Here is a 17,151-nt window from a genome sequence, read left to right as displayed (position 1 = left end):
GAATGCACCAGAGACCTGGGAGGTGAGAGACTCTCAGGACTCAAAGGGAAGGACGTTAGATGAAATGCCCAACAGTGGGGAGAAGAAACTTATAGAGCCCAACTTCAGCAGGAAGACAGGGCATCAAGTGAGGGAGGGGGTTGCCATCCCATAATCAAAACTCTGACCCATAATTGTTTCTGTCTGAAAGAACTGCAGGGATGGAAATGAAGAGGAGCCTGAAGAAAAGAAGGGGAGGTCCTAAGGCCTGGCACTATTACTGAAGCTATGGAGTGCTCACAAAAAGGGACCTATCATGACTGCCCTCCAAAAGACCCAATAAGCATCTGAAAGAGTCAGATGAAGATACTTGCACCCAACCAATGGACAGAAGCTGCTGATCCCTGTGGTTGAATTAGGGAAAAGCTGGAAGAAGCTGAGGAAGAAGGTGACCCTGTAGGAGGACCAGTAGTTTCAATTAATCTGGATCTCCGAGATCTCTCAACCACTGGACCACCAACCAGGCAGCATACACCAGCTGATATGAGTCCCCAAACACATATACAACAAAGGACTGCTGGGTCTGGGTTCAGTCAGAGAAGATGCATGTAACCCTCAAGACATTGGAGACCCTAGGGAATTTAGAGATCTGGTTAGGTGAGGGATCAGGGTAGGGACATCTTCAGGGAGACGGGTATGTGGGGAGGAGGTATGGGATATGGAACAGTCGGAGGGTGGGCATGGCAGGGAATAAAATCTGGAGTGTAAAAATAAATAAATAAATAAATAAATAAATAAATAAATAAATAAATAAATAAATAAATGATTAAATAAAAATGATTTTCAAACACTTTAACCCCACTTCTTGCCCAGCATCTAAAAGTAGGGGAGAAAAGATGGTATATAAGACAAGGCGATATGGACCTGTTTAGAAATAGTTCCTTGGGGCAATTCCAATCTCTGTCAGAGTACTAGCAGTCTAGTTCAGTACTATCAGGATACCAAACATGAATCAGTAGCAGTCGTATAATCCAGCAGAACCCACCAGGCCACTGCCAAGTTGGCAGGAATCAATGGAAGCTACCAGGAGCAGCCAGGATATCAGTAGAAGTTCTCTGCTGTGCCTCTCTCAATGAAGTGAAGATCAGCAAAGATAAAGACACCAGACCAATGAAGTTAAGCATTGCAAGCTAGCAAGCACACTGTCACTGTCCGTTGAGTCCTATTTATACTTTCTCCAAATATTGCATGTCCTCACACAGGTCTTGCCTCAGCAATACACCATGTCTTAGCAACACATCATCTGAGACTGTATCACCTGACATATTCAGAAACTTCCACTTCAGGGCTAAGATAGTGATCAATAGAGACCATAAAAGGTAAGAAAATGGGGAAACTAGAGAAGTTCAGAAACACACAAAACACAGTCCATATGCAAGTGTTATTTCTAATTTTCCAGTGTGCATTAGAAAAACTTTTGGTTAAAAAATCGATATCACAAAATAATTAGATGAGTACAAAATTCTAGCTCAAAACTACTGTAGAAAGACATGTAGACACTAGAGTGTTGTTAGAAACTGTACTGAAAATGAAGATCCCTATATAGTGTATGGATTCTTTGATGCTGTTTTTCAACATATATTTAAATTATCTTTTTATTTACTTGTTTTTTATTGAAAATTTCATCCACCACATGTTCCATTTAATTTTCATTTCAGTCATTGTTCACCTGCTCCGGACTCAGTCCCCTTTCTCACCGTTCATCATTCCATTTCACCTCTCCCTTGACTCTGAGAAGGTACCTTTCCCAGCCTCCCTCTTCCCTAGGGCCTCAAGTCTCTTGAGGATTAAGGAAGGGCATCTTCTCCCACTAAGGCCTGACCAAGCAGCCCTCTGCTATATTTGGGCCAGGGGCCTTGGACTGGACCATGTATTATATGGTTGGTGGCTCAGTCTCTGGGAGCTCTCTGGAGTCTGGGTAAGTTGTGGCTGTTGGACTTTATATGGGGTCATTTTCCCTTTCACCTTCTTCAGTCCTTCCCCTAAGTCAACCATAGCAGTCCCTGACTTCAGCTCAGTGGTTGGGTGTAAGTATCTGCTTTTTTCTCAGTCAGCTGCTGGTAGGACCTCTCAGAGAATAGCCTTTCCAGGCTCCCCTCTGTAAGCAAATCATAGCATCAGTAATAGTATCGGACCTTAGTGCCCTCCCATGAGTTGGACTGGACATGGGACCACTTTTTCTTCAGTCTCTCCTCCGTTTTTGTCTCTGCAGTTCTTTTAGGCAGGAACAATTCTGGGTCAGAAATTATGACTTTGGTTATTAACCCTGTCCTTCCTCTTGAGGCGCTGTCTATTTAGTGGCGCTAGAGTCTTCGAGTTCCCTCTCCCCAACGTTGAGAATTTTGGCTAAGGTCACCCCCATTGAGTCCTTAGAGTCTCTCACATCCGAGGTCTCTGGTACTTTCTAGAGGGTCGCCACACTTCCCACACCTTAAGGCTGCTTATGAGTGGAGATTCATTCTCTTGGCCCTCTGAACTTTACTCCTGCCTCCTTACCAGATGCTATTCCCCTTTTCCCTTCCATCTCCCCTCTCCCATCCAGATCCCTCTGCCTCCCATGATCCTTTTCTTCTGCCTTTTAAGTGGAATTAAGCATCCTCACTTGGGCCTTTCTACTTGTTACACTTCTTGTGGTCTGTGTGTTGTATCCTAGGTATTCTGTACTTTTGGGCTAATATCCACTTATCAGCGAGTACATACCTTGCATGTCCTATTGAGTCTAAATTAACTCACTCAGGATGATTCTTTCTAGTTCCAACCATTTGCCTGAAAAGTTTATGATGTTCCCATAGCTGTATTCCATTGTGTAAATGAAACACAGTTTTCTGTATCCATCCTTCAGCTGAGGGACATCTGGGTTTGTTCCAGCTTCTGGCTATCACAAATAATACTGCTATGAACATGGTGGAGCATGTGTCCTGGTGGTATTGTGGGGCATCTTTTGGGTATATGACCAAGAGTGGTATAGCTACAGGTAGAATTATTTCCAGTTTTCTGAGTAACCACCAGATTGATTTCAGTGTGTTTTTTCCAGCTTGAATCACCAGTAATAGAGGAGTGTTCCTCTTTCTCCACTTCCTAGCCTGTGTGTGCTGTCACTTGAATTTTTTTCTTAGCTATTCTGGTTGGTGTGAGTTGGAATCTCAGGGTTGTTTGATTTTCATTTCTCTGATGAATAAAGACTTTGAGCATTTCTTTAAGTGTGTCTAGGCCATTCAACATTCTTTTATGAATTCCCTGTTTAACTCTGTACCACATTTTAAAATTAGATAATTTGGACTTTTTGGAGGTTAAATTCTTGAGTTCTTTATATATGTTGGATATTAGCCTTCTGTCAGATATAGGGTTAGTGAAGACTTTTTCCCAATCTGTAGGATGCCAATTTGTCTTATTGATGGTGTCTTTTGTCTTACAGAAGCTTTTCAGTTTAATGAGTTCCCATTTGTCTATAGTTGATCTTAGAGTCTGAGCCATTGGTGTTCTGTTCCCGAAATTTCCCCCTGTGCCAATGAGTTTGAGGCTCTTTCCCACTTTCTCTTCTGTTAGGTTCAATGTATCTGGTTTTATGTTGAGGTTCTTAATCCATTTTGACTTGAGCTTTGTGCAGAATGATAAATATAGATCTATTTTCATTTTCCAACATACAGACTGCCAGTTAGACCAGCACTACTTATTGAAGATGCTTTTTCCCCCACTATATGTTTTTGACTTTTTTGTCAAAGATCAAGTGTCTATAGGTGTGTGAGTTTACTTCTGGGTCTTTACTATCTGTGTGTTTGATTACTGCATACCTCCTAGAAGGCATAAAGACTGTAGATATGGGTGACCAGATGTCATATTTTCATTTTTGTGGCTTCAGCATAGTTAAAATGATTCCTAAGTATTTATTATTTCTGGTAGTATTGAAAATGAGGTATTTTTTCCTTCCACATTGGTAGTATAAGGAAATACTGATCACTGTTATATGGTATTTTTTATCCTTTGGATTCGCTTAATGGTGTAATTTTTATTTTGGCATTCTTCAGGCATGCATGCTGTGTTGTTTCTCTCTACACAGTTTTTATTCTGCATGTTTGACATGTCTTTTTCTCTTAAGCCTTTGTTAGTATCAAGTTGGAATTTGGGATATGTTCTTATTTTATGTGATTTTCAAAGTAATGCATTTGTTTTCACTTATTTTTTTAATTGAAATGGAATTACATCAGTTTCTCCTCTTCTCTTTCATGCCTCAGGTTTTTCCCAGCTGCTCTCCTTGAACCACTCTTGAACCACTCGTATCTCCCTCCCACACATCCAACATGATAGCCTCTTTTTATTTCATTGATTCTTACATACACACATGCATCATATATATATCCCCGTAAAAGAAGTCACTCTTTACAGCAAATGAAGGCTGGCTAAGAAAGCCACAATAGTAATAAGACAGAGATCAATAGGTTGTTATGTTGTAGGAAACCCAGGCCCCAACAAATCTATATGCATCCTAGCTCCTTCACTTATGGCTCAGGGAACATGATGGAAGAAAGGAGGTGGCAGATATCATTAGACTTCTAATACTAGGAAGTTTTGTAAAACAGTCTCTGTTGGAAATGGCTTCAGTGTAAAGACTATGGAAATATCAATAGATATGATAACAAGGAAGGAGAAAGATTCCATGGGGTTTATAGATAAAAACTACAAGCAAGTAATGACTGCTAGAAGAATAGCCTCTTTCAGAAATATGTCTCGTGTGTGTGTGTGTGTGTGTGTGTGTGTGTGTGTATGTGTGAATGTGTGAGCACACTCATATATATATAATTTTATAAACATGTTGATGACGTTTTATAGTTTTCTTCTTTTTCTACCACAATTTCAGAGGAGTCACGGAGAATGAACATTGTCAAATTTTAATCAATTCCTTTGAAACTGCAGTTTCCACCATTGTCCTCTCTCATGGAGCAGAAATGTTTGGATGAGTTTTCTTTAGGGAGATAATGCATTATTTTGGTAAATATGCCTGCAAGAATTATTCTATATACTATAAAAATTGTTTCCTCAGAAAAGACCTTTATGCCTTGTGCTCACATTGTAATGAGGCATTGCAGCCTGCACATACTATTTTCTTCATAGTAAAGCAGGGTTTACAGATTCCAGTAACTACAATGATTTTCTTTGGAAATACACAGAAATAAAATAGGTTTTCAGAAAGAGCATAGACCCTGCTCAAATAAAGCATCTGTTTTTTTGGCTCTAAGGACTAGGCGGCATTTGTGAATGGAGGGCAAATGGCATAATTTTCTAAGTCTAAGTAGCTAACACACCAAATGTACATTTTTGGCTTAGTTAATTTTGAAGTGATGCTGTACAGTATGAATTACTACATTCTCAAATCACATTTGATCATATGTGACGCTCAGTACCTTTTAATGAAAAATATTTGATTCATCTTTGATTAATTCTTCCACTTAGCTAACATTTTGTATTAACTGAATGGGGTGTGGATATGTCAATCATTACCAAACTAGTAAGTATATAATGGTTAATATGTGTGTTTTTAGTAAGTGTTCTTGATTAAATTGTCCTTCAGTGTGATTTTGTATTTGGAGACAAACCTTGAGTTGTGTAACCATAAGTTCACTCTGCATTTTCATCTTCTGTCTTCCATGTCTTTTTCTCACTTTTTAAGCTTATCAACCATATCATGGATTCAATTTTCTGCCATGCCAAGTCTGTTCACCAACCATTGTGATGAGTCATTATTCACCTTTAAAAAATTTTTCAATCTTCATTTTACAAAACACCTTACTTAACCAGTTTTGCTAATAGAAATCTATATATTCAAATACTTAAATAAAAAATTAAATTAAATTTTTTTTCTTGGGAATATTCAAGTATGACTCTTCAGTGTGCTGTAGCGTTTCCTTAAGTGGCCTGTGAGGACTTGTTTGACATTCTACCATTCATTTAAAATTTTGTAGTATTATTTGAATGAACTAAATCCCTTTAAGTTGACTTACAATTAGTCAAGGAGAAACCATCTTTCTATTCTGATTCTGACGAAGACTAATTCTGAGACTTCAGTAGTAGGATGGGATTCTGAGGCATGGTCCTCAGCCTAATGGCCACTATTTTTTTTATTGGATATTTTATTTATTTATATTTTAGTTGTTATCTCCTTTCTCCATTTACCCCCCAGATACCCCTTATCTCATCCCACTCCTTCTGCTTCTATGAGGATGTGCCCCCACCCACCCACTTCTACCTCCCTGCATTCCCCTACACTGGGGCATCCAGCCTTCATGGACCAAGAGCCCCTTCTTCCACCGACAAGGCCATCCTCCACTACATATAGGGCTGGAGCCATGGGTCTCTCCATGTGTGTGCCCATGCTGGGAACTCTGGTTGGTTGGGATTGTCACTCTCCCTATGGGGCCACAAACCCCTTCAGCTCCTTAAGTCCCCTCTCTAACTCCTCCATTAGAGACCCTGTGATCAGTTCAATGGTTGGACAGTTTTCCATTTGAATTCTTTTGTCTGTGTTCACTGGAAACAAGGAGAAAAGAGGAAAGAATAAAAATTGAACCATAGGGAATTCAGATTTCTCCCAGAGTTATTTCAGGCTTCAATCTTCTCTTTGCCCTTATATTTATGAGTACTGTAGTCCAGATGACAGAAAGCTCTGCTAAAGCCTCATGCCCATCAGCATCTTATTCCCTCCCACATGCTCCACTTGCATCCCAATTATTTACTCTGAGGAGAACCTAAAAGGCCACATACTAAAACAATATCTGGTTTGGCGTTAGATCTCCAGTCTCTTTACTAAACCTTAACAACCCATCAGAATTAATCGGATCAGATTTCAGCTAGCCTTTTGTTCTTGAGTAATATTACTTATAAGAATTAAGATGTAATGGTGTGTGTGTGTGTGTGTGTGAGTATTCCCAGTATTTAGAAGATATAATTAAGTCAATTTAATGTTGCTATCATTATGCAAATACATTGAGATTTATATATCTAAACTACTTTATGGAACTTTAGTGACCTTATTTTTATTGTGTTTTAATATATTTGTTATTATCCTAGAGATCAATTTATGGCTAATCATTATTATTCATCAACTGCCCTTAATTACATTTAAAATTACTACTGAAATGATATGTATTTTAACAAATACAATTGTGCTTTGAAGAAATAGCTTAGGTAAATGTTACTTTATTTCTTTCTTTTTTTTTTTTTTTTTTTTGTGACTTGTTCAAGACCTTTTAAGAGATTTCAAGAGGACAATGAAACAGGTAGAATCTTTGTATTATTGTTGTATTGTTTTTCACTTTAGTAAGTTTTCTGCATCATCTAAAATAGAAAAACTAGAGAAAATTGACAGGGGTGATGTTTGGCAAGTCAGAGTACATTTTAGTCATGAGAATGAGGATAAAATTATTCATGTGAGTTTTCAGATTCATTCCTGTCAGAATGTGTGACTAATGACTGAGGAATTCACTTCTAAGACCAAAAGAAAATCAATATTCCTAGCCAGTTTTTCAAAAACATGAAGGATCTAACCAAGCAATATTTACAAGAGAACCTGCATCATTTAACTTTGGTAATAGTGCAGGTGACCATAACTTTCTTCTCTTTTAATATAAGAATTTCTCTGTTTTCATTAAATTTGTTTATTCACTTTACAATCCAATATCATCCCGTTCTCTCCTCCCAGTAACCCCCTCATTCAAGTCCTTCCCCCATTCCACATTCCTCTTCTCAAAATACAACCTCTGGGTGTCAAACATCCACCCACCTCCCATGAACACATCAAGAAGCTGCAGGTCTAGGCACATCCTTTCCCACTGAGGTCAGACAAGGGATATGGGATCCACAGGCAGGCAGGCAGCAGACTCAGGGACAGCCCCTGGTACAGTGGTTGGGGGACCCACGTGCTCATCTCCTTCATATGGCCTAGGTCAAGCCAGTGCTAACTATTTGGTTGGTGATTCAAACTCCGGGAGTCCCTAAGGGTCCAGGTTACGTGACTCTTTTGGTCTTCCTATGGAATCCCCATCCTCTTAAGGTCCCTCAATCTTTCTCCCAACTCTTCCTTAAGAGTCCCTGAGCTCCATCTAATGTTTGAGTGTGAGTATCTGCATCACTTTCCATTGGCTGCTGTATAGAGTCTCTCAGAGGACAGTTATGCTAGGTTCCTGTCTGCAAGCAAAACAGAGTATCATTAACAGTGTTAGAGAAGGTTGTTGCCCACGGGATGGGTCTCAATTTGGGGTAGTCCTTGATTGGTCATTCCCTTAGTCTCTCCTTTGTCCGTGCACATCTTGTAGTCAGGTCACATTTTGTGATAAAGGCTTCCTGGGTAGGCTGCAATCATTTTTCTTCCACTGGGAGTTCTATGTAGAGATAAAAATTAGCCATTTCAGCATCCATATCCACACTTTTATGAATCTCAACTAGAGTTGTCCCCTTATACCCTCTAGGGGGCCTCTCCCCATCCCAGATCTCTGGAACATCCTAGAAATTCCCCACCAACAGCCAATATCCCTCTCTACCCTGCTCTCCCTACATATGCTCTCCACCCACCACTGCTCCCCTCCCCATCCTCTCCTCCAGTGAGTTCCCTTGTTCCATTGACTTTCAATATCTGTTTCTCCTAAGATTCAACCATCTTCCCTTGGGCCCTTCTTGTTATTTGGCTTCTTTGTGTCTGTTGATTATAGCACAGTTATCATGTACTTTATGGCTAATATCCACTTGTAAGTAGGCACATACCATGCATGTTCTTTTGAGTCTGGATTATCTCAGTATGGATGATATTTTCTAGTTCCATCCATTTGCCTGCAAAATTCATAATGTCCTCACTTTTAATGATTGTGTAGTATTCTATGGTATAGATATGCCCTCTCTGTATCCATTTTTTATACATTTTCTGCATCCATACTTGTGGATGGCAAGTAGGAATAACAGAGGCCTGATTTTTCTTTTGGGGTAGGGGGCTCTAGGGCTCACCAGACCAATCTCTTGTTGAGAGGTATCCCACACCAATACAATATTTTTATGAAAACAAAATTTCCAAAATTTTTGTGCTATGAGTAGCAATCATTTGTGTTTTTCAGATTTCTTTATTGTCCAGATATCTAGCTTAATATAAGATCTCTAGATTCCAGTGAGTTCTACATTCATTGAAATATGTTGTTTTATTTGAAAATTTGAATTACAAAGATAGCTAATTCAGGAAACTTTTCATATAATTGCAGTTCTTTTACACCCTGAAACTTCACAACCAGTAACTTCTTCAGTCTAAAAGGTACCAGAATCAGCTGAAACTAAATCAATACACTGTTTTTGTTGTTGTTTTAATTTATTTATTTTGTAGTTTGGACAAACTAGAGTCTTGTGTGCTTCACTTCATCACAGCTTGTGCAAAGTGTGGTTTGAATGAGTAATACATGCACATTCAGTTCAAACATGCAAATATCACCACTGGTCTCATGAGAATTGTCTGTTAAGATTAAATTAGCAAGTTCATATTTCAAATATATTCATTTTCTACTATTACCATAGCAATTTACTTAAACCTCTCAAAGTTCACATGTTTATGATATTGAAATTGTGTAATTTTGAAGTGTACCTGGACTCAGTTTGTTCTGTCTGAGGGTCTCAAAGTTAAAATCAAGGTGATGGCTAGTTTTAGAAGAGAATTTGTTTAATTATATATGTGAAAGCCCAAACAAACTTGTAATTTTGTATATAGATATTACTAGAGAACCCAAAATTATTGTTTTGCTTATTGAAACAAAGTTCTTGATATTTTTTTCTTAATACTTAGAAGAGAGATTTTTTTCTGAATGATATGCTAATTTCCTTAACTTTTTACTCTTTCTTCACTTTGATACTAGATTGTTTGTTTCCTCCTATATCTTAATGATGTCCACAACAGCATTAGAATCAAGTAGATTATCAAGATAATCTTTGCATTGTAAGATCAGTTCAACAGAGAACTTATATTCCATTCACAGCTCAGACTCCCCTGTATTATGTAATCTATTCACTGGATCCCAGTATACAGATATAGATATCTTTAAGGGACATCGTCCCTTAAAATCTACCACACTACCATACTTCAAACTGTTACCTGCTTCTTAATGGTTTCATATTAACCACAAAGAGTCTCTGTTATTTTGAATCCTGGCTTTAATCAGTTAATAATTGAAGGGTTTCTTTTAATTATCCATCACTAAATAAATACATCTGTAGACTAACTTCAAAATTTAAGATATATTTTTCAAGCTTTACAAAGGAGAGAGATATAGTGTTTGCTTTCAAGGAGCTAAAATATGCTTAGTAGATGTAATTTGATATTTAATTCCTGTTTTATTTTTATTCTTGGACCAAAATTTAAATTCTTCTTTTTTACATTTTATTCTAGTTATCATATTTTCTTTATTTTATATGATTTCTGGCATTCAATTTTGTTCTTGAATATTCATCCCTTTGTCATGATTCTCCTTTATTAATGTTCACATTGTGCCCTGCAAAGATTTATGGCTTTCATGTATACCACTAAAGAACAGTGTGATTCACCAATTAATTACACCTGTCCGATAAATGTGTTTTTTCTGCACTTTCTTTTTTTAAATGTGCATATCGGCCACACACATTTTATTCCTTTAATGATTTCCTGTGTTTGAATGCTTGTCCCAGCAACTTGTTCTTTATGTATGGCTAAAAGAGTTGGGGACATACTCTCTTGTCCTACTTTTATGTTTAAAGTCCATAAAGAATTTTCTTTCAAACATTCAAATGTATCCAACACTGTGGTGGCTTGGATGAGAAGGACACCAATAGGCTTATATGTTTGAATATTTGATTTTCAGCTGGTGGAACTCTCTGAGAAAGGTTAAGTGGTATGGCTTTGTTGGAGAAATTGTGTCACTGGGTGCCCCATTTTGAGGTTTCAAAAGCTAACACCATTTCCAATTAGCTCTCTCTGAATCCTATTTTCTAATCAAGATGTAAGCTTTCTGCTGTTCCTGCTGCCACATCTGCTTCACAGCAATGACTTGACTCTCTGAAATTATTAGCACAAATTAACCGATTGTTTGTTTGGTAGAGTTGTTTTTATTTTTGGATAAGTGTCTTTTGTCATTGGGTTTTATCACAACATTAGGAAAATAACTACGATACATACATATTCTTCAAGACCAAGGATGTAACTTAAGATTAGCTCCATTATTAGATTCACTTGGCTTATTATTTCTCTCTATGTGGCTTAGTTGCTTCCTCCCACATTCTGATCAGATCAAGTTCATCTCAATACATCAAGATTTGTTTCTGCTCTACAACATAACCTAGATCTATGACTTTGCTATTCTATTCTTGTGATAACCAACCAGGATAAATTCTTGGACAAAATTTATTGCCAAATGTTCCTAGAGTATGTCCTATTCAGTAAGAAGTTTTCACTACCCAATAATATGGTTTCGCTTAACTTTATGATGGATCCACTGTATTATCACCCAGCATGTCACTTGTGATTATTGAAATAGACATTTAAAATCAGTGTGACAGCTGTCAGTTGTTAGAAGCAGGAAGCAAAGGAAGACAACTTGCCTTTAATCATGCCAAAGTGGTACTAACCATCAGAAAATGTGAGAAGTATTAAACTCAGTAAATGCAAGGTTTAGTAGTGAATTTACTCTCTAATATTTACTTCTCTGATGATTAAGCATTTTGTTAAATGTTAAGTATATCAATTGTGTAACTGGCTTTGACTTTTCTAAAGTTATATCCTATGTTTTATACCTACACAGAATCTGGAATTTTACATGTTAGGCCTTTATAAGTTGTCAACAAAACTCTCAGCTGAATAAGCTGAAACCAAATATTTTATACTAAGAGTTTAAAACCTTTAGCACATGGTGATAGAACAACATTTTTCTAAATTAATGTAAAACTCATGCTTCTGCCAAATCATTTCCAAACAATATTTATGTCCCTAAGCAAATTTTACTGATGAGCCAAATTCCAGCCACAATTAATTTACATCCTAATGTACTGTTTACTGATGAGATAATTAAAAACTCTAATATAATTTTGCCACCTTAGAACTAAACAAGGCACCAATAAATAGAGTCAGCAAATTAAACGAACACAGTGAATGCTTATTTTAATAAACTGGCAAGCAAAATGGACAGAAAGAAGCATCAAGTTGAAGATCTAAATTAGAGAAGGTAGATGGAAGAGCTTTCTCTCTTCTTCACTAGTTTAAGTTCCATTTCCACCAAGTCTGTTTTATTTAGTTTCTTCAGAAGAGCCAAGCAATATCACATGCTTAAAGTTCAGAACAAAAAGACCTGAAAACCCTTTGACCTCTGAGATTGTAGACCATTGATGATCTTTCTGAACCTAGCCTTTAAAGAAGAGTCACCTAAAGAAAAAAGAAATAATGTTTCCTTGATAACTCTCTATTTTTTTTCTTTTGAGCACTAACATGGCAGAAGTTAATAAGCATTGGTAGCTTGATTTGGAATAATACACACTTTAAAAGAAATAAATTCATGTTCAAACATGTGATCAGAGAGAAACATACTACAATGCCTGGTATTTGCAGAGCTAGCAAGCCATTGAGAAACAGAAACAACATTTTTCTAAACAGTTTTACACTCTGAGACAAAATGAAAAACACCCAAAAAAAATGCAAAAGCTCAAAGACATACAAATACTTTTCTGGTGCAAATAGGATGCATATGAGTCACACAGGTACAAAGAAGCAGCAAGTGTGTCATCTCATGATACATTAAGAATTTTTTGCACATTACAGAAGTACTAAGCATTACTACACATATACATATGTTATGTGTTACACAAAATAGGAGCTCATATATGTTTTATATAATTGGAATTATTTTGTGAAATATATGTACTTATGATAAATTATTCTATTTGAGACAAAAATTTAAAATTAAAAGAATGGTAAGAAAAGTGTTTCCAGAGGTGTGATAGCTTGTATGTATAGTGTCAGCACCTGGGAGCTGAGGTATGAGGAAGAGTGCTATGAATTTATAATAAGCCAGAGCTACAAGGTGGATTCCAGGCATGGTGGAGGTACAGAGTGAGATCCTGTCTTAAAAAACATACTAATATTTCTAGTACAATAGCTTTTGGAAAATGTCAAAACTGTTCATAAAGCTCCTGGGCCTTTGGTAATAGTTTCATATTCTACATATAATGGATCAACCCAGAAATAGATGCCACAGTGTTGTAAGTAGCCAAATCATGATGCAGATATTTTATCTGGAGTATGTTCTCAGCATTATCTCTTAATTTCCTCCCAAATGGAAAGCCCTTAAAATCACAAAATGCTCTTAGAAGATAAAAAGAATAAAGATAACATATATAAAATTGGAAGTTCTACTGACTGATAATCATGCTTTGAGACACATCTGATGTCATCACTCAACATTTCTCAAAAATTCTTCATGTGTAAAACAAGATCGCTGTGAGAACCATGTTTAGTGTCATTACATTATTGAGGATCTCATATATCATTAACCAAAATCAAACCTGTGATTAGGCACAGATTCCTGACGAAAATGCCAGAGGAAATGAAGACATGCATGTAGGGATCAACTTAAATGCACAGCTGATGAGCCCGTCGGTATGTGGAGATTGATCTATCATGTGACAGTCATGACAGTTTAGATATGACCCTTCAATCTGAGATGCCAAAGATAATTTGGTGGCATGATATAAGACAGAAAGCTGAAAAAATTTCAACTTTTGTCTCTTCTCTAAGACTAAATCCTTGCATCTTTGATTTAACCTAGTCATACTGACTTCTCACCTAAGTAAGATATGATAAAAACAAATATAATGGAGTATGCGCAAAAAGGATTTAAAGGTTTCTCCCAAAAGGTATTATTAAAGAATATATATTCCTTATACCAGGTAGTATTGAAGAATACACACACACACACACACTCACACACACACACACACACACACACACACACACACACTTGCACACACAGACACACATATGTGTCTAGGACATTGGTTTTGCTCCAGTTCTCAGGAGAAGTGAAAGGAAAGGAAATGCTGTACACTGACCATGATTCAGAGAAAGAGTATGTTACACATCCAAGCCTTTGTGAATTCTGTTTAGTTTTTTTTTCTTATTCAAGAGTCACTAATATAAATAAAAATGGAAACTAATATAAATAAAAAAAGAAGAAGAAAGGAGGGATGGAAAGAAGAGCATGAAGGAAGAGAGGGAGGACCAAAAATACAGAGAGATGGAGAAAATTTTTACGTGTGGGGAATACTGCAGAGTACAGCGCAAGTGCAAATACCAGAATTAAGTGTTTGATGAGATGTCTGATGATCAGGGAAATATAGTCACCATACTGAGCTCAGTTGTATATTTGTGTTCATCACTGTATAGCATTCAAAATTATTATGTATAGTGAATTATACACCTTAAGATTTGAAATTATAGCATATAGTTTCTTTAAATAATACATGTGTGAAAAGTAAGAAATGAGAAAACATATAGAGAAGTGCAGTATGAAAAAAAAAATTCCTTTGGAGACAAAACTCACAGAACCTACACCTACTCATTCCAGACAGGGAAGCCATTAGAGACCAAAGTCCACATTGGTAAAACAATGAGTTTATTTGGGTTACTTACAGGAATGTGGGTGAGGGGCTACTTATAAAAACAGAAATGACTCAAAGACAGCTGCATCTAATGCCAACATAGCATGGGTGTTTGCCCAGAAATCTGGTAACCTGGAGGTCCTTGCACAGCCTGCAGGTGGCTCAACTGGTTGTAGACTGTCATTTCCAGGTGTTTCAGTCACTCTAAATTTCTTCCAGAAATCACAGCAGATTTCTGCTTCTACCAGGAAGCTGTGCTTGCCTCATAGTCTTCTTTGCTGTCCTTCCTTGAAAGACATCTTTGCAGCTCAACTTTCTTTGTTCTGAAAGTGATTCTCTCAGTAGTCTCTATAGCTTTCTCTAAGAAGGAAGGGCATAGTGAATCTGGCCAGTTTCAGGGATTTTCTAAAATTATTTGAGTTTGTGACTTCCTGTTTAAAATGCTTCCCTGCAGGATGAAATGTTTCGATCTCTTAGGAAACTGCAATTACAATAAATATAGCTTTTTCCCAGAATAGTAAAAAATTTAGTTAAATCTCTGACAAAATTCTATTACACTTTATAATATCTTATATTTTTATGAAATAATTAGACCCTAAAAGATTCATTCAGACTTGAAATCTTTGATAATGACAGCACAATCTAAGCCTGCCTTGTCCGCTGACTAAGATGCCCTTAACATTCTCTAGCTGGCTAAAATTTAGATAGGTTTCTAAAACCTATAACAGCATAGTTCCCCCTCTTTTCTCTCTCTCTCTCTCTCTCTCTCTCTCTCTCTCTCTCTCTCTCTCTCTCTCTCTACTTCTCTCTGTCTCTCTGTCTCTGTTTGTGTGTACATATATATATTTGTTTTACTTCCTGGTCTGTCATCTGGGAATTAGAAGCCATCTCTTTGAAATATATTCATCAAGAGAGTGTTTCTGTCTAGTATAGCCATGGGAAACAAAAGCCCAACTCTTCTAAGCACCATTAAATATTAGTAGCATAATACTACTGTCTGGTGTCTCCAACTTCCCCAAGTACTTTCCAATATCTGCCCAGATGTTTGAAAGGTGCCATCTCTGGTTTTTATGCAGGATTGAATTCAGTCTTTTCCTATGGCAACAGTCCTAATAAAACAGATATATTCTAGAATGAAATATTTCTTGTTCATGTATATCTATCATGTTCAATTTTTTCCCTCTTATACCATTTCTTTTAGGTTTTCATAGAATCCTCAAATGTTGATAACGTCACATATTCTGAAAAAATTTTAATACTGACAAGCTATTTTCTATAAATGCAGATTCCCCCTAACATTGTTTTTTTCTCTTTAATCCTTTCCATCTATTATTGTGTTGATTTGAGTATTCTTGGCCCATGGGGAGCAGCATTATTAGGAGGCGTGGCCTTATTGGTGAAGGACTACCCTTTTAGAGGAAGTTATCACATTGGAGGCAGGGCTTTGAAATCTCATATAAATGCTCAAGACTGGCTTGTGTGATCCAGACCTTTGTCCTGGCTACCTGCAGAAGATATTCTTCGGACTCCCTTGAGAAGATATTCTTCTGACTCCCTTCAGATCAAGATGTAGACTTCTTGGTTCCTCCAGCACCATGTCTGCCTACATGATGTCAGCCTTCCCAACATGATGAGTTTGAACTGGACATCTGAAACTGTAAGCCAACCCCAATTAAATGTTTGCCTTTATAAGAGTTGCCTTGGTTATGGTGTCCCTTCACAGCAATGAAATCCTGACCAAGACAATTATCTAATAACTTACATGTAAATTCCTTGAGACATGAGCTCAATTCTTCATATAGACAATCAAATGATATGGAATGAAGGAATGCTGAATGATATCAGGATTCTCCTTTTAGCTCAAAATCCTTGCATGAGGTAAGAAAGAAAGAAAGAAAGAAAGAAAGAAAGAAAGAAAGAAAGAAAGATCCATTTGATTTTCTTTTCAGGTTCAAACAACACAAAACACCAGAAATGCTTATAAATTCTGAGAGAAGCTTTTCTTCTCTCTTTAATTCTCCTATTAAATTTTCTCCTTCATAATCTGCTTTTGCAGCTGGGACTACAAGAACAAATTATCAAAACAAACCAGATGAAATTAATGCTGTAATTAAAATATATTCCAAAATATATAATGATGATGGTAATAAGCAGAAGAGTACCGAGCAAAAGCTAATATTCATTGGTAATTAAAAAACACTGGGCTGTAGAATTTTATTTCTATAGTTAAATTTGATGTTCTTAAATATAAATAGCTCTTAACTTGAATCTGTTTACAAAATATATTTTCTTAAAAAAAAATTGCCCCACTCTTCTCCCTCCTAAGAAAGAAGTGGTAATATTTGGTCTGTTTATATCTCAGTGTGTTCCTTCATTTAATAAATTCTGTGATTTAAATATTTTCCTATTTAATTTTGGTACCACACATATTTCAAAATTGTCTAGATATACTAAGTTTAATGTAGCCATATT

Source organism: Arvicanthis niloticus, chromosome 14 (assembly GCF_011762505.2).
Source record: "Arvicanthis niloticus isolate mArvNil1 chromosome 14, mArvNil1.pat.X, whole genome shotgun sequence".
Lineage (NCBI taxonomy): Eukaryota > Metazoa > Chordata > Mammalia > Rodentia > Muridae > Arvicanthis > Arvicanthis niloticus.
This window is presented reverse-complemented; position numbering follows the sequence as displayed.